The 24,500-nt window shown below is 36.0% G+C and overlaps 1 protein-coding gene across 2 annotated transcripts in view; it reads left to right on the top strand.

Moving 5' to 3' along the window:
• The window catches only part of AGPAT3 (1-acylglycerol-3-phosphate O-acyltransferase 3), a 165,719-nt gene that overhangs the window by 2,741 nt on the left and 138,478 nt on the right, over window positions 1-24,500 (top strand). The window contains exon 1 of one of the 2 annotated variants that reach the window (XM_020973856.2): window positions 21,179-21,237. The exons of the other annotated variant lie outside the window; for it this stretch is intronic. The gene's annotated coding sequence lies outside the window, so the exon portion shown is untranslated. Of the gene's footprint in view, window positions 1-21,178; window positions 21,238-24,500 lie in introns of those variants that run through there. 2 annotated transcript variants of the gene reach the window in all.

Here is a 24,500-nt window from a genome sequence, read left to right as displayed (position 1 = left end):
GAAGTGTTTGGCACTTTTGTCCTACAGTGTTGAGAGATTAAGTGATTTGCCTGTGCTTATACTGGCTGTATATGTCAGAGGTGGGACTTGAAATCAGGTTGTTCTGGCTTCAAGGCTGAATCTCCCACTCTGCAATATTGCCTCTTACTCATTTATCGACCATATCTGAGGAACCTAATACCTGTGGTAAAGAACACTTTCATCTCATTGATTAATAGTCTAAGGGAGTCTGCAAGAGAAGGTTTATAAGTTTTTGAGAGCTAGTAAAATCTTCTGTGTGTGTGTGTGTGTGTGTGTGTGTGTGTGTGTGTTTTTCCAGACCTGTAAGGAAACTACCAAAGTAGTTTTAGTGAATTGCCTAATATATGGCAGAGAGGAGCACTTGAGCCCAAGTTTTCCTGATTTGGAGCCACTTTATTGCTTTCATTTTACAAAATGGGAAACTGAACTATGGAGTCAGTCAACAGTTCCAGGAGTTAGTGGGATGAATTTGCTAGGGCCAGTTGTTGGGGCTTTCAGTACTGTGCTCAGTCTACCATTTTGCCTTTCTATTAAAAGACTGTGACAAGTAAAAGAAAATTTAAAGGTGCTGGTCAGAAAACACGGTAGAACTTTCTGATTAGTTAACATGTTATGAACAAATAAAAACCCAACCTTACCACCAAAAAAACTGGGTATCACGACCTCCTGTGCTACACTGAAACAAAACAAAACTCCATTCAAAAACGGAGTGACATCTGTTTTGTACCATTTTATGTTTACTTAGAAGAACCATGTTAGTTAATAGATGACAATAATTATATAACTTTTTCTACAAGAAGTCTAAAGACCTAATTCCAGGTGAAACGAGGCAAACAGTATCAGCCCCATTTTACACCTAGGGAAAATGAGTAACAGAGACATTGAGTGGCCACGATCTGAATGAATAGGGCCAGTGCTGGAGTCATAATTGTCTAGTCTATTTATCTGTTCTTTCATCCCTTAAAGATTAGTGTTTTTCCTTTGCCTCATTCTTTTGAATAGAATGAATGAGATGCTGCCAGATTTAAAAAGTGTCATGCTCCCTCATTTCTGCTTTAAAACTGAGCCAATTTGCTTTATAACTCTTAATTAAAAGTCAGTTTTGGCTTAATGTCTTTGCCTTCATTCCCCCTCTGGCCACAGTAGGAACACTAATATTTTATTGTTACAGGTTGCTGCTGTTGAACCACTTATGTTTGTGGAACAAAGGGTTGAACATTACTGGTTACATTTACTCTTTTTTTAAAAAAAAGAGAGATCTATAATATGGCTTCTTTAATTGTTCAGTCATCTCATTTGAGAAGTAACCTTTACCATAAGTCTAGATTGAACTTTTTTCAAATGATCTCATAGAAGTTTCATGGGATTTTATGGTTGGCTAACTGAATTAATTTGGGTTGATTGTAATTTCTTTCATAATATGATGTCTTTTTCCTAAACTCTTTTTCTTCAGACTAAATTTAGCATTTCACTTTTGGCATTCTAAATTTACCATCTTATGCTGAATTTTAGGCAGTTAGGTCCATTCTAAGTAAAGTTATTTCATATTCAAATTCTATGTCATCTTTCATTTAATCATGGAATCTTTTCCACTTTATTAGTTTTAAACTGAAAGTGACATAGAACCTGAGTAACTGATCTTTAAAATGTCATATTGTTTTGGGCCTTGAGAACAAGAGGAAAACATTTTGACTCTGGCAACTTGCATGGGTTCATGCTGAAGAATTGTCGGTGGTAGTTTGCATATCAACTCAATTAAAATTAAACTTATGACCCAGATAGTGTTTTATTGGCCAAGCAAATTTTCATAATATTTTCAAAGTTTAAGTCTTTTCAGTTTACATTTGTATCATCATCGCTGAACCCAAATAAACACAAGTATGCTTCAGTACATGAAATCTGTTCATTTAGTCTTATAATAATTTTAAAAAATTGTTTTAAAATTGAACTTAAAGCCTAATTAAAATGAACACTTTTGTATATAGAAAACAAAAAAAGGATTTTCTGTGAAACAGTGATTCTTTTATGCATAGCTTGCTTTTCTTCATAAATATGTAAAATTCAAAATTTTATAGTTAAATATATTTTATAAGACCAAGGACAAAAACAGCTGATCTCTCCTGGTGAGTGCAGTGGAAGCAAGACATATGCTATTAGTTGCAATGTTACTTTAGGGTTTTTTTTTAACTGTAGTGATGATTATTGGAGAAGCCCAAGTTTAAGATGGAGAGAGACTTATCTGTCTTGATAGCAATGATGACGATAGTAAATTGCTGTAGTATGCAAGGGGATCTTGAAATGAATACTGCTATCTTCTTTCTCTCTTTCCCTAACTGGTTAGGGGAAAAAATACTCTGTGATAGTCCTATTAGTTCATTCATGCTTAGACCAGGGTGGGGACCTGTAGCCTCAAGGCCACATGTGGCCCTCTGGGTCTTCAAGTGTGGCCTTTTGAATCCAAACTTGACAGAACAAATCCCCTTAATTAAAGGATTTGTTCTGTAAAATTTGGACTCAGTCAAAAAGCCACACCAAAGGACCTAGAAGGCCACATGTGGTTTCCTCCACTCCCATCCCCTTAGACTGCACTTGTGGAGAGACTAAGTGGATCTGGAAAATTCGTAATTCATAATAATTGTCAGGTAATGAATAATAATAGCTCAAATTATATAGCTCTTTTCATTGCAATAGTTTACAACAGCCTTATGACAGAAATGGTGCTAATATCCCTATTTTAAAGATGAGCTACCTAATACCTGTACAATGCTTGGCACATGGGAGGTACCTCATAAATACTTGTTGGTTGATTGAAATTCAGGCCTCGACCGGTTGTGATTTCCCTGTGATCACATAGCTATTAAGAGGAGCTAGAACTCAAAGCCTAAGCCTTTTGATTTCAACTCTCCCGAGCTCTTGGTACCTGCTGCCAGTCTTTATTTACGTCATACTTGCATTTGTGGGTATGCCTTACTTTCAGAAAACCAAATATGAAAACACAAATATCCAGTTCAATTAAATAGGACAGCTGGTGGTGGGCCTGGAGTCAGGAATAGCAGAGTTCAAATCTGGCCTCAGATATTTACTAGCTGTGTGAACCAGGGCAAGCCACTTAACCCCATTTGCCTCAGTTTCCTTATCTGTAAAATGAGTTGGAGAAGGACATGGCAAACCACTCTAGCATCTTTGCCAAGAAACCCTCCCCCTCCAAAAAAAACCACAAGAGGTCTGGGGAGAGTTGGATGTGACTGAAAATGACTAAACAACAACAAATTCAATTAAAAATTTATGAAATGCTTATTGTCTGCGAGGTGTTGGATTAGGTTCTGAGGATACAAAGACAAAAAAAATTGGGTGGGGATACATCTTATACATAAATAAATATCATAAAAGGTAAATTGAGGAGGGTGAGAGAGCACCAACAATCAGGAAGGCTTTGAAGAGGAAGAGGAAACTAGGGATTTTAAGAGGTAGAGGTGTGGAAGGAATGGAATTCTAATCAGGAAATGGAATGTAGAATTCAGAAAACATATAGTAGGCAGTTTGGCTAGAACTTAGAATTTGTGAAGAAGATTAATATGATATAAGTTTGGAAAGGTAGGTAGGAACCAGAATGTGAAGGATTTTAAATGTTAGACTGAGGAGCCATAGGTGATTTTTGAGCAAGGGAGTGACATGGTCAGAGACTTGTGTTTTAGGAATATGAATTTGGTGGTGATGTGGATGATGCATTGGAGGGGGAGAGGAAATTGAAAAAGGCTAGGGATGGAAGTGGTTTAGGGCCTGAATTAGAGTAGTGGGTGTGTGAGTAGAGAGAACAGTACAGATTTGAGAAATGTTGTGGAGATAGAATGAAAAGGAAAGGGAAGACACAAAAAAGACTCCATGGTTCCAAACCTATGTGATGAGATGGGATGGGATGTTAGCACTTGCAACAGAAAAAGGGGAGTAGATTTAGGGGAGAATATAATAAGTTCTGTTTGAGATTCTAATGGAAAATCTAGTTAGAGCTGTCCAACAGGCAGTTGGTGATTAAGGATTAGAGTTGAGAAGAGAGATTCAGGCTGGAGATATACAGGTCAGTAGATTATTGTAGCAAGGTTCTACATGGGGGTAATATAGGTAGATAAATTGAACTTCAAAGAAGAGGTTACATTGTAATAGAGGCAAATGGATGGTCTGAAGTGGTAGCAAAGAGTATGTCTATTCTCAGGGCATGAAGAAAGGTAGCAGTCATGACTGCAAAGGGTGGCCAGGAATGCATTGCCTTCTAGAGGAATCCTGCCTGGTTCTTGTGGGTGCAAGAAGAATAAGAATGTGAGAAGAGGTCTAGGAGAAAGAGAAGTATGAGAATGATAGAGTAGGTTGTAGTGAAGGACACAGTGAGGGGGAGAGCAGAGGAGGTTGAGGATGAGATGAGGGAGCATGAGTAGGGAAAAGAGGTTTTCTCCTCAGCAGATAGCAACTCTGAATCATTGGGATTAAGGAAGGAGCTGGTGGAAATTTCCTAGATTGGCTAAGTACCAGTTAATTGAGGTTCCCATTCTCCACGGTCCTGTGATGGCAGACTGTATTCTCTCACACACTGGGAAAGAAGGGGTTGAAACTGAAAAGGTTCTAGTGTTTCTGAAAGCGAATGCCTTGGGGCCTTACTAAACTTAGACCTAGAGCTGGTTTCTTTGCTTCATTTTAAAAATTACGGGGATTGATACACACCTAGAAGATGCACGTGCGTCTTGGCTCCTTGGATTAGTTTTAATCCTGAGAAAGGAACTTGCAGCAAGAAGCTTGATACCTGCGGCTTAGGTTTTGGTAAAACAAAACCTGGAGACTTTATGCTTAATGGTTTCAGAGTACTGATATGTTGTTGCTTGTACATGTTTGGAGAAGTGGGGCACTGCAGGTTCACACGGCAGTAGGTTTCTGGGTGAGGAGACCCTTAAATCTACTTCCTGAGAGGGGCATAGAGCAAGAACTCCATTCTCCTATTCCAGTAAATGGATAGGGGAGGGGAGCATGCTGGGACAGTTACCCTGGTATCCTTTTAGGGGATACAATGCTGTGGGTTTTGGTGGCACAGGGCAGAACATAAGCAGCCTCCATTCATGGCAGTAGTTCCGAGGGCGGTAGTTCCCAGGTAATGTGGGCTCTAAACCAAACTCCTAATGGCTGGGCATTCCTGTGCTGGCAAAGGGGCAGATTCCATTAAATAGATGCATTGATTTTGTTTTGTTGTTATACAAATGGCTTCACTTAGCAACCCTTTTAATGTATTAAAATGTATTGAAATTTATAAATTATTCTTTTATAATTAAAATAGAGGGACTTAATGCTAAAGTGTTAAAAGTTATTACCACAACCTAAGCCCCAGGTATCAAGCATCTTGCTACAAGTTCCTAACTGAAGATCAATCAGAAATAAATATAAATATACCTACTATGCAAAGCTGTGAAACTCTAATGAGATGTTAAGTACTTTGCAAACCTTAAAAGTGCTATTTAATGTTAGCAATTATTATTAAGCAGCTATAATATGTCAGTCATAAAATAAAATTCAGTTTATAGAACTTTAATTTGCATTCAACTTTTCAGAAACATATCTCTTAGGTAAAGTTAGGATCACTTTTAGGTAAATTCCTTATGCTGAATTGTCTTGTAACAAGAAATATATATGTAGTACCAATGCTGAGAGTTATATTTTCAGTTTTTATCTAAAATGTTACCCTCTCATAGCTTGGTTTCTTTCAAGCGTGGACCCATTATAATTTTTTTAAACAAATTTTTATTAAAACTAAAATTAGTCTGAATTGATGATTAGAGAACCAAACAAAATATTAATAGAAATAAGTGAAGAATCAAAAACCTAAGATATAACAGTTTATAATTTGGCTTTATGTAATTAAAGTATATTATCACAAGTAGCTTAATCATTAAACACATCTTTAGGGGCCCGTTATAATTTGCCTTGCTGATTTAAATCACACATGGTCCTAAGCTATGCTTTTTTTTATGAGTTTTTATTGATGTCTTCTGTTTCTTATATCATCATAATTATCCCAAGTATCCCTTTCCTTCTCACTCTCAGAGAGCCATCACAAATAAAAAATAGTATTTTTTTTTACTTTTTTACATTTAATTTTTATTTTTCTCAATTACATGTAAACAAATATTTTTAACATTCATTTTTAAAAATTTTGAGTTCCATATTCTCTCCCTTCTTCCCTTCTCTCCCCCTTCTTAAAAAGGCAAACAGTTTGATGTAGATTATATATGTGGAGTTATGTATAATTATTATTAGCCATATTAGCCATGTTGCAAAACACAGACCCCCCCCCAAAAATAAAGAAAAATAAAGTTAAAAAAATGCTTCAATCTGCATGCAGATTCCATTAGTTCTTTGGAGGTGGATAGCATTTTCATCATAAGTCCTTTGGAATTATCTTGTGTCTTTGTATACTGAGAAGAGCTAAGTCATTCACAGTTGATCATTGTACAATGTTGCTATTACTATGTACAATGTTTTCCTGATTCTGCTTATTTCACTTTACATCAGTTCATGTAAGTCTTCCCAGGTTTTTCTGAAATCATCCTGCTTGTCATTTCTCATAGCACAATAGTATTCCATTATAATCATATACCAGAACTTGTTTGGCCATTCCCCAATTGATGGGCATCCCATCAATTTCCATTCTTTACCCCCCAGAAAAGAGCTGCTATAAATATTTTTGTACATATAGGTCCTTTTCCTTTTTTCTTTGATCTTTGGTACAGACCCAGTAGTGTTATTGCTAGGTCAAAGGGTATGCATAGTTTTGTAGCCCTTTGGGCATAGTTCCAAATTGCTCTCCAAAATGGTTAGATCAGTTCACAACTCCACCAGCAGTGCATTAGTGTCCCTGTTTTTCCACATCCCCTCTAGCATTTATCATTTTTCCTTTACTGTTATCTTAGCCAATTTGATAGGTGTGAAGTGGTATCTCAGAGTTGTTTTAATTTGCATTTCTCTAATCAAGAGTGACTTAGAGTAGTTTTTCATGTAACTATAGTTAGCTTTGGTTTCTTCTGAAAACTGCCTGTTCATATCCTTTGACCATTTATCAATTGGAGAATGACTTGTATTACAAATTCTACTCAGTTCCCTATGTATTTGAGAAATAAGGCCTTTATCAGAGAGACTTGCTGTAAAAATTGTATCCTAATTTATTGTTTTCCTTCTGATCATTGGTTTTGTTTGTACAAAGCCTTTTAAATTTGATATCAAAATTATCCATTTTATATCCTGAAGTGCACTCTGTCTCTTGTTTAGTCATAAATTCTTCCCTTATCTATAAAACTGACAGGTAAATTATTCCATATAGGACAACTAGGTGTTGCAATGGATAGGATGCTGGATCTGGAGTCAGGAAGACCTGAGTTTAAATCTGGCCTCAGACACTTACTAAATGTGTGACCCTGGGCAAGTCACTTAACCTTGTCTCAGGTTCCTCATCTGTAAAATGAGCTAAAGAAGGAAATGGCAAACCACTATAGTATCTGTACCAAAAAAAAAAAATCCCCCAAATGGGGTCACAAAGAGTTGGACATGACTGAAACTCCTGAACAACAACAACAACAATTCCATGCTCTTCTAATTTGAAATAGCATTTTTTAAAAAAGGAAAAAACAAACCCAGCATGATCCATTGATATTGTTTTGTTGAAAAATGAAAACCCCCATGCACCTTGTACCTCCTCAAAGGGATGGGTTGGTGGTATCTTCTCATATCTTTTCATTCCAGTCCTGCTTGATTTTTATAATTTTGTTACATTTACTTTTGATTTTTTAGTGTGTAGTTGTTCTTTCCATTTACATTGTTGTAGTTACCATGAATATTATTTTCTTGGCTCTGCTTATTTCACTCTGCATTGGTTCATATAGATCTTTCCATGCTTTTATGTATTCATTACATATAATTTCTTACAGCACAGTAATATTCAATTACATCCATGTACCACAGTTTGTTTGACCATTCTTTGATTGATGGGCATCTACTTTATTTCAAATTCCTTGTTATCACAAAAAGTGCAGCTGTAAATATTTTGGTACATCTAGGGTTTATGCTATGTTTAGTTAAAAGTGAAGCTGTGGTATATAACTTGCCAGAGAAAGACACTTGAGTCATTTACATTGAACACTGGAAGAAGCCTTGTTGGAGTATTTTTCACCAAAATGATCTGGGCAATTTGGCAGCTAATTAGATGGGACAAAGACAGTTCTCTTCTCTCCCTGTATTTTCTCAGTTACCAATTTAATCTCCTTGCATGGGTTTGATTATTATCTCTGTGTAGATGATTTTCAAATCTATTACTTCTATCTCTAATCTTTTCTCAGAACTCAAGTTCTGCATCTTCAGCCACCTCTTGGGATATTTGTTTGAATATGTAGTATGTGCAAAATGGAACTGATCTCTCTTCCTAAACTTGTTCTTTCTCCTATCTTCCCTGTTTCTATTGATGGGTAATACCATCCTTCTGATCACCCAGGCTTTACATCTTGGAGTCATCTTTGACTCTTTTATTTCCCCTAGCCACCATATTTAGTTAGTTGCTAAATTCTATCAATTCTGCTTTACAGTTCTGCTTCCACAATATTTCTTGCATTTATCCCTTTCTTCTCTCTCAGTCTTAGAATTCTTAGTTTCCTTTAAGGCTTAGATCTAATGCTACTTTCTGTCCTTCTACCATTTCACTGTAAGTCTTCATTACTTGACCTAGAATTTTGTAATTAACATTCTGACTGGTCTTCCTGCCATCTCTCTCTCTCTCTCTCTTTTTCTTTAACTAATCCTTTACATAGGTACCAATATAGTCTTAATCTACAAGTCTGATCATGTTACTCCTCTATTCAAAAACGTCCAGTGGCTCTATACTGCTTGTAGCTTAAAACAAAAATACCTTTTCCTGGTATTTATTCAGGTAATTAAATTAATCTATGTGATCTCATAAATTTGGATATTCCCACTAATGCTGTAGATTGCAGTCCATCCTGTTCATGTCCCTCCCGTAAGTTCCCCACGGGAGGTCAACCTGATGCTAGTTGGAGGACTTCATTTTTTCTTTTTCTTCTGATATTGGGAGAAAGAGTACTTGGACTATTCACCTGTTATCCCTTGCTCTTGCCATGTGTATAGATCATCTTCTTTTTTGAGTATTCGTATCCCTGATGATATCCTTTACTTTTATTCTTCGAAGTTTTTTATTTGTTACATGTTACAGTCTGATTACACCTACCATGCAGCATTCTGTTGCCCTCTGTGTTATACTTGTTTTCATTTCTTCGGGTAAATCCACAAAAATAATCAACATTTCTGTATAATACCCTTAAAACCTTGCAAGAAGAGAGAGAAATTCCACTTAAAATTATTTTATTATAAAATGTATAGAATGTTTGAGTCTACCTTCCAAGATACACACAAGTATTATATAAATACAACTGCAAAAAACTGTTTACAGAAATAGGCAGACCTAAATAATTGGAAAGATATTAATTATTAATTTGTAGGACAAGCCAATATAATAAAATTGACAATACTTTCTAAATTAATTTGCTCATTAAATATCATACCAACATACCAAAGTATTTCATAGAATCAGAAAAAATAACAAGCTTCATAAGCAGGAAAAAAAATTCAAGAATCTCAAGAGAAACAATGAAAAGAAATGGGCACAAAGGGGACTTTGGAGTGTAGTGCCAGATCTTAAACTATACTACAAAGCAGTTATTATTAAACAGTTTTGGTACTGTTTAAGTGAAACAGATTAGGTATATAACACACAGAAGAAGCAAATATATCTAATATTCTTAGTATCTGATAAACACAAAGGCCTCAGATACTGAGATAAAGATTAATTATTTGACAAAACAAAACAAAACAAAACACTGGGAAAAATGAGCAGCAATATGGAAGGAATTAGGTTTAGACCAACACCTCATGACTTATGTTAAGATAAGCTCCAAATGGATATGTGATGTGGGTACAAAACGTTACCACAAACATATTAGAGAAATATAGAAAAGACTACTTATGAAATTTATGGATAGGAGAAAAGTTCATGACCAGTGAATAGAGAGGATCACAGATGATGAAATGGATGATTTTGATTATATAAAATAAATTTTTTTTGTGCAAATTTGATAAAGTGAAGATTAAAAGGGAAATAATGGAAAAAAAATCTTTGCAGCAAGTTTTTCTGGTAATGTATCTTTTCCAAGATACATAAGGAACTTATTTCAGCTTTATAAGAAAAAGAGACTCCTCATTTGATAAATGTTTTTTTAAGCATATGGACAAAAAGTTCTCAGGAGAAGAAACCCAAGCTACCTATCGCCATCTGGAAAAATGCTCCAAAACACAAATAGTTAGGGAAATGCAAATTAAAACAATTCTAAGATTCCACTTCACATCCTTCAGAGTGGCAAAGATAACAAAATGGAAAATGATATGTGTTGGAGCTGTGGGAAAACAGGTATGTTGATACACTGTTGCTGGACCTATAAAGGAGTACAATTATTTTGGAAAACAATTTTGAATTATACAAAAAGTTGCTAAATAGTTCATCCGGAAATATCATTGCTAGCCCTATACCCAAAAGAGATAAAAGAAAGAGGAAAAGATCCTTTATGTACAAAAATATTTTTAGCAGCTTGTTTTGTAGTGTCAAAAAACCAAACCAAAACAAAACTGGAAACTAGGAAGATCTCCAACGATTAAAGAATATGTGAAGAAATTGTGGTATATGAGTGTATTGAAGTACTATTGTGCTATAAGAAATGAGGAAATAGATGATTTCAAAAAGACAATGAAAGGCTTATGTGTACTGATGCAAAGTGAAGTAAGCCGGACCAAAACAATTTATGCTATAACATCAATGTTATAAAAATGAACAATTTTGAATGCTTGTACAAACTGATGAAGAATGAAATGAGCAGAACTGAAAGGACAGTTTGTTTAATAACCACACTATAATAACAACTTTGAAAGCTGTGTGGATTATGATAAATGCAATGACCATGATTTCAGAGGACCAATGATGAATTATCCTATCCATTACAGAGAAGTGATGGATTTAAGGTGCAGAATAAGACATGTATTTTTGTATACAGCCATTAGGGGAATTTGTTTTTGCTTGGCTATGAACTTGTTAAAATAAATTTTTTTCTTTTCTTTTTTCCCCCTAGTGGGGTGGGATATAGGCACGAGAGAAAATAGATTTCTGTTAATTTAAAACAATAAAGACGTGTGTGTGTGTGTGTGTGTGTGTGTGTGTGTGTGTGTGTGTACACGTACTACAGATGTTAAATACTTCATACACTTTAAGATGAGTATGCAGTACTATTAATTTTATTTAATTGTTTTACTTTGCCCTAAGCTACATGCTACTCATGAAGTAGTAGTAATCTGTAAGTATATTTAATGTAAAAACAAAATAATCAATAAAACTGAGTGTTAAAAAGAAAAGAAAATGTGTACCATATTTTGTAGCTACATAACACCACCAATAGATGGGTGTTAAAAAAAGAATACTGGCATTGATGGCCCTTTAAAATCAATTCTAACTTACTTTTCTAGCCTGATTTCATATTACCCCCATTTCCAGCCTAACTAGTCTGTCACTTCCTCTATGAACCTGACATGTCATCTTCCATTTCCATGTACCCAAGTGGGCTGTTGTCTGAACCTGAACCTGTAATGCATGCTGTCCCTATCTCTGGGTTTCACAGAATCTTTCTTGTTCTTCAAGTCTTGCCTCAGTTTTTTTCATGAAGCCTTTCTTGAACATCCTGTTTGAAAGTGTTCTTTTTGGTTCTCAGATTTTTCTAGATTACTTTGTCTGAACTACTTTGTCTTCATTATACTCTACCTTGTGTTTTGCTTACCCGTATACTTATAAAAGAATCTGAGTTGCAGGAGACCTCAAGGTGTGTATTGGATATTTCAGATCACTTCTAAGTCTAATATTCTGTGATTCTGTGAAAATATATAGAAGGAAAGAGAGTTCAACGCATGCTTAAATAGGAATCTTCTCTACAACATCCCGGAAAAGTGATGACCTAGCCTCCACTTAAAGACCCTGAGGCAGCATGATGTGGTGGAAATAGTGCTTAACTTTTCGTCATTATAATTCTTCTTGACAAATCTATATAGCATTTGACATTCTTTTTTTTTTCCTTTTTGGTGAGGTAGTCAGAGTTAAGTGACTTGCCCAGGGTCACACAGCTGGTAACTGTCAAGTATCTGAGGCCAGATTTGAACTCAGGTCCTCCTGATTACAAGGCCCGGACTCTATCCACTGTACCACTTAGCTACCCCAGCATTTACCATTCATTTAACAAAAATTTTTTTACTAATTTGTTTTGATTTATCAATAATCACTTCCATATGCTTTTGAGTTTAAAATTTTTCTCTCTCTTCATCTCCACCATTCCTCCCAAGATGGCGTACAATCTGATAAAGGCTATACATTTACATTCCTATTAAACATATTTTCACATTAGTGATGGGGTAAGTAAAAATTAAAACCAATAGGAGGCACCATCAGAAAGAGGAAACTACTCAACAGAAGAGGAAAAAAAGTAGCAATTCAATTTCCATAGTTTTGGATGTAGATAGCATTTTCCATCAGGAGGCCTCTGGAGATGTCTTAGATCCTTGTATTGCTAGGAAGGGTTAAGTTTATCAATATTAGTCATTGCAGCATTTGAAATTCTTGAGCCATCTCTTTTCTTGATATTTCCCTCCTCTGGGTTTTCATGACCTTTGGTTTTCTTCTTGCCTGTCTGGCTTCTCTTTTGATGGATCTTTATCCATATCATTCTCCCTAACTATGAGTATATCTCAAGGCCCTCTTCTCTCTTGACCTCATCAGTTCCTGTGTGTGGTAGGATAATTATCAGGGCTTCATCCTTCCTCAGAAACATGGCTTAGGTTAGTTTTTCCATGAAAAGTGGCCAAGCTGTTATCAGAGACTTAATTGGTTTAGGGGTCAAAGCTCCAGCTGCACTTCCCTAGAGGCAGCTTCTTGCTAGTATCTGACCACATTGAAAAGTCTTTTTGGGGAGCACCTAGATGGCGCAGTGGATAGAGCTTCAGCCTTGGAGTCAGGAGGACTTGAGTTCAATTTTGGCCTCAGACACACGATATTTACTAGCTGTGTGATTCTGGGCAAGTCACTTAACCCCAATTGCCTCACCAAAAAGCGAAAAAAAGAAAAAGAAAAGGCTTTTTGGTCACGTAAGGGTATAAAATGGTCCACCAGTGTGGAGCCAGGGTCCTTTAGAATTACAGATGTCTCCAAACTGTTTAAGTCTGACCCATTATGTTTTCATATATAGATGTGGAAGAGTGGACATCAAAAGTTGCTGGAGTTTTGTATCTTTGTTGAATATCTTTTCCATGAGGTGGCTAAGTAAAACTTCCTTTTGTTAACTGTTGAATGCTCTGTGAGTTCCTCTTATTTTGTTCCAACATTAAACGTGAACTATCCAGGTGCTGGCCTGCCTGAGTCAGGCCCACCATGGCCTAAATTACCTCTATAGAGCGATACTCTGTACACTCTCATAATTAGCCGTAGTCTCTCTTCTTAGCTCTAGTCCTGCATCACCAGCTGCCTATTGTATATTTTGAAGTAGATGTTGCATAGGCATCCAAAGCTCAACATGTCCAAAATAGAATTCATTATCTTTCCCTCCAAACCTACTTCACAACATTTTAAGGGTGCCACTATCTTTCTAGTCACTCTCACTCAGGTTGGTAGTCTTGGAATTATTCTTGTCTATTCACTTTCCCTCACACATGTCCAATATATTGCTGCGCCCCATTGATTCTATTTCCACAGCACCTCTCATATCCACGTGGGCACCACTTTAGTTCAGACTCTCATTACTTCTTACTTGGGCGGTCCTCCTAATTGGTCTCTCTAACTCTAGGCTCTCACCTTTCCAATTAAAACTCTACTATGCTGCCAGAATTGATATTACTAAAGCACAAGTTTAAGCATGTTGTTTTTGTGCTCAAGAAGCCCTACTGGTTCTCTGTTGCTTTTAGGTTCAAATAAAAGCTCTTCTCTTTGTCAGTTAAAGCCCTTTAGAATCTGGCTGCCTTTCTTTCTAAAATTATGAAACATTATTCCTCTTCGCACACACTCATCTAAACTAGCTTACTGGCTTTCCTGTAGATAAAACATTTCCATCTTCTACCTCCATAGCAAAAGGCTATCTTCCATGACTGGAATGTATTCCCTCTTCACTTCTGCCTTTTAGAATCTCAGCTTTCTTCAAAACACCTCTATGAGGCTTTTCCAGATCCTTTCCCTGACCCAGCTGTAAGTGCCTGCCCCTCCCCAATTGCCTTTTACTTATTTTGTATATATTTTGTATCTATGAAGGGGTATACAAGTTGTTTCCCCTGATAGAATGTAAAGGAGGGCAGGGACTTTTTTTTTTTGGTCATTGTATCCTCAGCACCTAGCAGGTGCCTTGAACATAGTAGGTACTTAATAAGGATTAGTTGAACTTACATTGGAGGGGCTGGCTTCAAATACTTCCTTTGCCACTTAGAACATGTATGACTTAATTTCTCTGGGCCTCAGTTTCCTCAGCTGTAAAATTAGGTGGTTGGATTAGATGAGCTTCAAGGAGTTCTTCCCAGCTCTGGATTCTACAGTCCAGATACACTGATAGGGAAGTCACTACATATTGAATCAACTCTTTATTGGTTGACACCTCAGTTTGTAGGAAGTTTTTCCTTAATTTAAATATACATCTGTCTTTCTGTAACTTCTGCCTATTGGTTCTAGTTTTGCCCTCTTGGGCCAAGCAAATAATTCTAATCTCTTTCACATGACAGCCTTTCACAGAATTGAACATAGCTGCCATGTTCCCTCTAAATATTCACTTCACCAGACTAAACATTCACAGTTGATCCAAACAGTCCTTGTTGCCCGTCCCCTCCCTACCCTTATCACCCTCCTCTGGCAATGCTCCAGCTTGTTAATGATGTCCCTCTTAAAATGTGACCCAGAACTGAACACAGCAGTTTAGATGTAGTCTGACTGAGATGAGGTAAGGTGGGATTATTGCTCCCTCATTCTTTATTACTACCAGCAACAGCTGCTGACCAGCTGCCATGAACAGGCAGATGGGTACAGGAGCCCCGGGAGTGGCAGCACCCCGTGTGCCACCAGTTCTGGTTTTTGAGGCCAGCCCTCACAGCCATCATACAGGGAGGCAACTCCTGTGGAGGAGCCAGCCATGTTCAACTGTTGACCAACTGTCACAAGGCAGCCAACATAGCTGAAGCACCAGGGGACCCTGAAAGGAGATATAGGAGGCAGCATGCACCAGGCAAGTCAAACTTCTGTCTTAACCATCATTTCCCCTCAGACTCTGATGGAGATAGCCCAGGACCCTGTGGCCAAGAGCCTTGGGAATAACATTGTTTCTAGCTTACTGCCTTCAGACATTCTCCTGTGGAGAAACAACCCCTGTGGAGATGCGTCTGGCAACTGCTCCTACAGGTGCTTCAGTGACAGCTACTGTAGACCCAGAAGGGAAAGGTCACCACCAAAGACACTGGTGACACTGGTGACATTCTCACTGAACACACATTTGGCACTGTCAAATAATTCAACACCAGAAATTGATAAAATTTTATCAGTGGAAATAATGTTAAATAAGAAGAAGCATTACCCCCTGCTTTGTTGCTGCACCCTAACGACCATGAAATTTTACATGTGTGTTGTCATTCTATTAGGATGGGCACTCCTTTAGAACATGGACAATCTGGCTTTTCTGTGTGTGTTCTATGCTTAGCACATAGTAATTAGTAAATACTTCATTCATTCATTAGCTTTGGACATTGTACTTTTATTAATTTAGCCTGGTAACCTCAGAGTTAGGAAGACCTGAGTTCAAGTCCTGCCTCTGACTCATACTCTCTGTGTGAATTTAGTCACAGAGATTATTTACATAATCTCTCAGTTCTCCAGCCAGCTCTGAGACTATAATTACAGAGCAGATGTGCATTGGTACAGGGATTTTCCTCAGTCCTTTATTAATGAAATATACTAGTCACCCCACCTTCCAAATTCTACTTGCTTTTTTGGCTGCCACATCACTTTGTAGACTCATTGAACTTAGCTGTGAAGAAAAATGAGATTTAGAGTTGCCCAGGGTCACATAGCTAATAGTGTGGATTTGAGACAGACTTCTGATCCTAAATTTAGTATTCTTTCCATTAGAGAATAGTGCCATGCGGATAAACTACTCAGGGACCCTAGTGTAGTACATATATATTGTCTTAATCATATATTCTGGTTGTATACTACTTGCCATGATTTTTGTATGTATGTATACATATTGTGTGTATGTGTGTGTGTGTATATGTGGAATTATCTATTTTTAACATTCATTTAAAAATTGAGTTCCAAATTCTCTCCCTCACATTGAGAAAGCAAGCAATATGTCAGTTATGCATGTGAAGTCATGCAAACCATATTTCTATATTAGCTGTGTCGCAAAAAACCCCAGCTCCAATTAAGAATAACAAACATAAAGAAAGAAAAAAAAGTGCTTCAGTCTGCACTCAGTTTATCAGTTCTCTCTCTGGAGGTGGATAGCATTTTTCATATGATTCATATTTTGATAATAAGAATTGAAGTAGGGCAGAATCTGTCAGTATCTTACATATAACATTTTTGTAAGTGGGAGCAGCGAAGTGGTATCAAATATATTGCTATTTGGCCTTCAAAGACATAATAAAATATTGGGGTTATATTATTTCCCATTGATTGATAAAACTCAGCAAATTCAAATGCCTACCTTTTCTTCTACTACTTTGAAGGAATAATTGAACAAACTGTTATCCACAATAACAACTGACTTATCTGGCAGCAGTAAGAGGCAGAGTATCCAATTCTATGAGTAACATTTAAGGAATGACATCCAGAGTAGGGCAGCCAGAATGGTGAAGGGTCTTGAGATTTTGCTATACTAGACTTAATTGAAGGAACTGGGAATATTTAGCCTGGAGAAAAGAAAATTGAGCAGGGGACATGATAGCTGTCTTGTGGAAGGATTAGACTAAGTCTGATCTGGAGGGTAGAAATAGGAAAACTGGGTGTAGAGGCAGATTTAGGCACAGTTTAGGGAAAAACTTTTTTTAAAAAATCAGTATTGGTACTCAAAAGTGAAATGGACTGTCATTTGAAGTCTTCATGGAAAAGGAGGATGATCCTTAACACCTCTCAGCAATACAAGGATCTAAGACATATCCAAAAGCCTCATGATAGAAAATGCTATCCACATCCAAAGAAAGAACTATGAAGTTTGAATGCAGATTGAAACATACTATTTGCTATTTTTTTTCTTCTGTTGTGTTTTGTTTCCTCTCTCTGGTGGTTCCTCCTATTAGTTCTGCTTCTTACTTACAACATCACTAATGTGAAAATATGTTTAATAGGATTGTATATGTATAGCCTATATTAAATTGTGTGCCCTCTTGGGGAGGGAGTTAGAGAGGGAGGGGGAGAAAAATTTAAAATTCAAAAGCTTATGGAAGTGATTGTTGATAATTCAAAATAAATTAATAAAACATTTTGGGGAAAAAAAAGGAGGATGATAATTTTTCAGGAGAGTTATAGGAAAAGTTCTCTGTTAAATATGAGTTGAACTAGATAGCCTGTCTAGGTGAGACAATTAAATTGAGCCTTGCCTTGTTAAAAACTGAAGTGTGGCTTTGCCAGTCTGTGATGGATATGGTGATGGAAGTTGAAAGTTAAGGAGAGGAATCGTGAGCATGATATATCTGATGGTTACTGATAATATTTTTGTGGCTTTAGACTACCTTTAATGATAATTCCGAACATTTTGCTACTTTTGTATCATGTCTGTTATATTTGAAAGTTTTCATTCCATTTATATTGGGTAGGGCTTATTATGTCATTATATTATGTTAGGCCTCTTATTCAATTTTAATGCTTTTTTTTTTTCAGTTCTGTCATTTCCAACCTATCCCTCTTATAAAGCACTCTCTCAGGAAAAACTATGTTAGTAGTTTATAAAGATTCTGTATACTGGGAGGGAAAAATCTTGAAATATGAAGTAATTTTGAGTTGAGAGAATTGAAGAGGAGGAAACAAGGTGATCAGAACCAGATGTACTCAGGCGTGGAAGTTCATTTTGCAAGAGAGTACTTGCTGGCTAGATGAATTTTTCTGAGCTAGATCACTGGTCACCTGGTAGCTGGTTTAGGGAGATGGGTAGCTATTTGATACTGGAGTCTTCCAGGTGAGCAAGGAAGAGTAGGGAAGAGTATTTGGGTTGTATTACTCTCTATTAAAACTAGGCAAACAGCCAGAAGGGCAATTCTGTAAGCCTATCTTTGAAGAAATCTTTTGAAGCATTTTTATGCCTAGTAGAAATTATAGCACCTGTCTTGGAAAAGATGAACTGATTTCCAGAGAATGTAGAGAATTTGAATTCTAGTCTTTCCTTCATATTGAAAGAAATAATTTGAGGCATTTTAAAGGGAATTTTTTTTCCCTTGATAGTCTTCAGTTCCTTTAACACTGTTTGAAGGAGGTAACAATTGTAAGGAGGTTTCAATGGCTATGGTGTCTGTTGGGAGAAGAGTACTAGGACATAACTGTGGTGTATAAAAACCAAAAAAAAGCCTTAAAAGATAGCATCATTCAGTAAGCTAGGAAACAAAGGTGACATGAATCTTTAAAAAAGTTCATTATTTTTTTCAAAGACCCACCATTTCTCCCTCCCACCCCTTCACCCCCAATAAGAAAGCAGAAGAACAAAATCTGTTACAAACAGGTATAGTCAGGCAAAAAAATCTACACATTTCAATGTCATATATATTATACATGTATATACACATACACACCCACACATACATATGTATATATGTATACCTCTATATGTGTATATAAGTATTTGTATATATACACATACACATACATACACACACACACATATGAATGACTGACTCAGTCTGCTCTCTGAGTCCATCACCTCTCTGTTTGAAGGTGGGGTCTTCTGGAATTATGGATGGTTATTGTATTGATCAGCTGCTAAGACCTTCAAAGCTGATTGTCTTTACTATATTGTTATCATATGCATCGTTATTCTGGTTCTGCTTATTTTACTCTTCTCAGTTCATATAAATTTTCCCAGGTTGCTCTGAAACCATCCTCTTTGTCACTTCTAACAGAACAATTGTAGTCAGTCACATTCGTATACCATAACTTGATCATTCACCAGTCGATGAGCAACTCCTCAGCCTGTATTTCTTTGCTATCTCAAATAGAGCTGCTATAAATATTTTTGAATATATGAGTCCCTTCCCTTTTTCTCTGATTTATTTTATAGTATATTCACTGAGAATTATCACCAGATCAGAGTTTATGCATATTTTTTACATCAGAAGTTTTTATGCCCAGTTTTTATACTCTTTTGGGGCACAGTTCCAAATTGTTTTCTAAAGAATGGCTGGACCAGTTCATAAGTACACCAGCAATACATTTATATACCTGTTTTGCCACAGCTCCTCTAGCATTTGTCTCTTTCTTTTATTTTTCCAATCTGATGGATATGAGGTAGAACATTAGAGTTTATTATATATTATGTACCTAATCTGGTGTACTGATTGACCTCTCTGTTTCTTAACCAGTGTCAAATTCTTTTGAAGATTACTGTTCTGTAGTATATTTCGAGATCTGGCACTCCTAGTCCCCCTTCTGTTCCACTTTTTTCCCCCTGTTAATTCCCTTGAGATTCTTAACCTTTGGTTCCTCTAGATGAATGCTGTCATTATTACTTTTTCTAGCTCTATAAAGTAATCTTTCGGTAGTTTGATTGCTTTGTCACTGCATAAATAAATTAATTTTGGTCATATTATCATTTTTATTATATTTGTTCAGGCTACCCATGAGCAATTAATATTTTTCCAATCATTTAGATTTAACTTTATTTATGTAAAGAATGTTTTATATTATATTCATTTAATTCCTGTGTATGAACTCTTTAGGGTACTGTAAGAAAACCATCATATCATCTGTAAAAGTGATAGTTTTGTTTCCTTTTTGCATGTTTATTTCCACAGTTTCAGGATTCTAGCACAGTGATGGTGGACATCATTGATTTACCCTTTTCTAACTTTAAGAGTCCTTTTTATTCCTATTACATATAAAGCAGACTCTTGGTTTCAGATAGCTACTACTTCTATTAAGGGAAGCTCTGTTTATTACTATGCTTTCTAGTTGTTGTCTTTTTAAACAAAACAGAAATAGGTGCTGTATCTTGTCAAAAGCCTTTTCTGCTTTTATTGACATAATGTCATTGTTTTTGTTATTGTATGGTCAATTATGCTTACAGTTTTCCTACTAGTACGCCAGCATTGCATTCCTGGTATAAATCCAGTCTGGTCATAGTGAATAATATTTTGTACGCTGTGTTGCCCCAGTATTCTTACTAATATTTTATTTAAAAATAAGTTTTCTATGTTTTGACTTTCTGGTTTAGGTATAAACACCACTTTTTGTATCATAGAAGGAATTTGGCAGGACCTTTCCTTTTGCTATTTTTTTTTCAAATTATTTAGTATTGGAACTAATTATTCTTTAAGTGTTTGATAGAATTCATTTGTAAATCCATCTGGTTCTGGGTTTTTTTGAGGAGGAAATTCATTTATGGCTTGTTCAGTTTCTTTTTCTGAGCTTAGAAGAAATCTCCTATTTCTTGTTTTTTAAATCTGGGATTTTTATTTTTTCATTTAAGTTCTTGGTTTTATTGGGATATAGTTTGGCAAAATAATTTCTAGTAATTTATTTCTTCATCAGTTGTGAACTTGCCTTTTTATTTTTGATGATTTGTATTTTGAAATTTTTGGTAATTTGGTTTTCTTTTAAAAAAGTAAACTAATGGTTTGTCTATTTTTTAAAAACTAGTTCCTAGTTTTATTTATTAATTTAATTTTTTTCTAGGCTTTCAATTTTGTTATTTTCTTTGATCTTTGGCATTTAATTGTGTTTTTTAGCATTCTTTTGGTTTTCTAGTTTTTAAAAACTATATGCCTAATTCATTGATCTCTTCTTTTTCTCTTTTAATTAATAAAGGTGTTTAGAGACCTACACTTACTCTTAAGGACTGCTTTGACAGAATCTCCCAAATTTTGGTATGTTGTCTCATTCCTTGTCATTATCTTTAATACAAATTATTATGTTACTATATGTGTCTATGATTTGTTCTTTGACATTACTTAGGATTAAGTCATTTAGTCTCCAGTTAGTTTTCATTAGTTTATTGACTAGTCCTTTATTGAATATGATTTTTATAGCACTATTTTGTAAAAGATATGTTTAAAATTTCTGCTTTTCTGCACTTGTTCATGAGGTTTTTATGCCCTAATACATGGTAAATTTTTGTAAAGTTGCCATGTGTAGCTGAGAAATATGGATACTCAAATTTTAAAAATATTTTCAATCAACCAAAGTCTGCCTTCTCTCCCTCTCACTTCACCTCACCCCCACTGAGAAAGCAGAAAAGCAAAATATCCTGTTACAAATAGGTATAGTCAAGCAAAACAAATCTATACATTAGTCATGTCTTCCCCCCAACCTCACATGTGTCTCTCGCTGTCTATGTATATACATACATACACACATACATATATGTAGATATACACATACGTGACTTAATCTCTGTTGTACATCATCTCTTTATCAGGAGGTGAGAAGCATGTGTCATTATGAATCTTTTGGATCTGTGGTTGGTGTTTGTATTGATGAGTGTTCCTAAACTTTTCAAAGTTGAGTGTATCTTTACAGTATGGTTTTTATTATATAAATTCTTCTTCTCATTCTGCTCACTTCACTCTGTATCAGTTTTAACATGTCTTCCCAGGTTTCCCTGAAGCCATCTCTTTTGTTATTTCTTACAACACAATAGGATTTCATTGCATTAATGTACCGTAACTTGTTCAGCCTTTCCCTAGTTGATAGACATCCTCCTCAGTGTTCAATTCTTTGCCACACTAAAGAGCTACTATGAATATTTTTCTACATAGAAGTCCTTGTCTTTTTTCTTTAATATTGTTGGGTTATAGACCCAGTAGCAGTATCACTGGGAGAAAGGACATACACAGTTTAATAACTTTTGGGACATAATTCCAGATTGCTTTCCAGAATTGCTGATGAACTTTGCAAACCTGATGAGTATAAATTAGAACCTCAGTTATTTTAATATTCATTTCTCTAATTGTTAATTATTAGGCCATTTTTATGTTTTTTGATAGCTTAGCTTTCTTCCTCTAAAAACTGCCCATTCTCATCTTTTGACTATTAATCAATTGCAGAATGGCTCTTATTCTTATAAATTTGACTCAGTTCCCTTTATATCTTAGAAATGAGACCTTTACCAGAGAAACTTGCCACAAAGTTTTTTTCCTAGTTATCTGCTTCTCTAATAATTTTACTTTTTTTTGGTGAATTTATAGTTAGGATCATTAATTGTTTATTTCCTTCCATCCCATGCTCTTACACTCTTTCTTTTCTTTGTTTCCTGGCCCCTCTTTATAAAGAAGAGGAAGGTTGTGAGCACAGACTATGCTCAACACCTGTGTTCTGTGTTTGATACAATCTGCTTCTATTCCTCTGCCCCTCTTTTTTTCCCTTCACTCAGAGGCCAATCACAGGCTCTTATCCTTTTTTTTTCTCTTTTAAACCTCTCTTTGCCATTGATCCCCTGTGGTTAGAGTTTGTTTTGCTTATGATTAATATTTCTATTAATCTGTACTTCTACCATTTCCTTTCCCTCCTGCGACTCTGTTGAGTGAAATGTATTTTTGTATCTCTGCGTGTGTGTGTGTGTGTGTGTGTGTGTTCTCTCCTTTGACTAATTCATTTGAGAGTGAGAGTCAAGTGAGGCTGCTTCCTGAACCCCTTCTTTCTTGTTTGGAGAGCATTTTACTTTTGCACTCTGATTATGTGAGATAATTTTCCCCTTCCTTTACTAACCTTTGTCTTCCCTAGGATACTCCATTTCTTCTCCCTTTCCATTTTTATTTTAAGATCATCAGAACGTAACAAAGCCTTTCAGGCCCTCTCTCTCATTAGGCTCTCTCTACAACTCTTGTTGATGAGAGGATTCTGAGGGGCTCCATGTAGCATTTCCTCATGTGCAGTGTAAATAGTTGATTCTGGTTTAGTCCCTTATCATTGCTCACTCATGTTGACCTTTTTATGTTTCTCTGTTTCCTGTGTTTGTATTTCATAATTTCTACTTAGCTCAGGCCTTTTCACTGGAAATTCTTAGAAGTTGTTTGTTTCATTAAAGGTCCATTCTTCCTCCATCCTTCCTTTCTTCCCCCAAAGAATTTGTTTAGCTGGGTAAATTATTCATGGTTGTAAACCTTTTGCCTTCTGGAATATTGTATCCTAAGTTCTTTGATCTTTTTTAGTGTCAGTTGCCTAATCTTGTGTGATCCAGATGGTGACAACATGGTACAATCAGTTCTATTATATGGTACATATGTTTCTCCAAAATCACCAAGTTATACAAAATCTGCACATAAAAACCACAAGGCTTATGAGAAAAATGAGGCTAGGGGCATAATACTAAAAAAAACGTTATCAGTGACACATCAAAAAAGATAGGGATCTAACAAAAATGGTAGTACATTTTTATTAGTTAAATGGATTAAAAAATACACAAATGCTGCAATAATAGTGGCATGGTCTGCAGCCTCAGACTGTTGCTCATCTGGGGCCCCACCTCCACCCCTGTTTACCATTGACCTCTGTCTGGCAAAGTTAATGTTATGGGTGAAAGAGAGGGAGACAGGGAAGAATAAATATTTATATAGTGCCTACTAAACCCTGAGAAGTAAAAGGTATTATGATCTTCATTTTACAGTTGAGGAAACTGAGGCAAACAGAAGTTAAGTGACTTGCCCAATATCACACAGATTGCAAGTGTCTGAGGTGGGATTTGAACTCAATTCTTCCTGATATTCTAGGTCTAGGACTCTTTCAACAGTGGGTGGGAAATCTAGGATGCAGGGGATAGGACCTGGGGTTGTGGTGTAAGGTAGAGATGTAGTACATGGTTATGAGCTAGCCCTATTTTGCCCACAGCTCTTGCTACAATAGAAGATGTACAATAAATGCAGTACTTTAACTTGAAAAAGACCTGGAGTTTGCTTGTGGAAGTGGCTGCAGCTTGTAAATTATTGTGAAATAGTGTAGTTTTCTGTGTTCTTGCTGCTTCTCTCTGATAAAATAAGCAAACACAAAATATCTATTAGGCCCAAATGATTCCCTAATATGTCAGTCTTTTGGAACAGATTTTCATTTTCAAACAAGATAGCAGAACTGACTACTTTAGTTCTTTCTTTTGGCTGTTTGCAGTATTTTTTTGGTTTGATGTGAAAGCTCTGGA

This window comes from Phascolarctos cinereus, unplaced genomic scaffold, assembly GCF_003287225.1.
Source record: "Phascolarctos cinereus isolate Bilbo 61053 unplaced genomic scaffold, phaCin_HiC Scaffold_726;HRSCAF=1367, whole genome shotgun sequence".
In the NCBI taxonomy this organism is placed as follows: domain Eukaryota; kingdom Metazoa; phylum Chordata; class Mammalia; order Diprotodontia; family Phascolarctidae; genus Phascolarctos; species Phascolarctos cinereus.
Note: the sequence above shows the minus strand (reverse complement) of the source record. Positions and strands in the feature narration are given on the sequence as shown.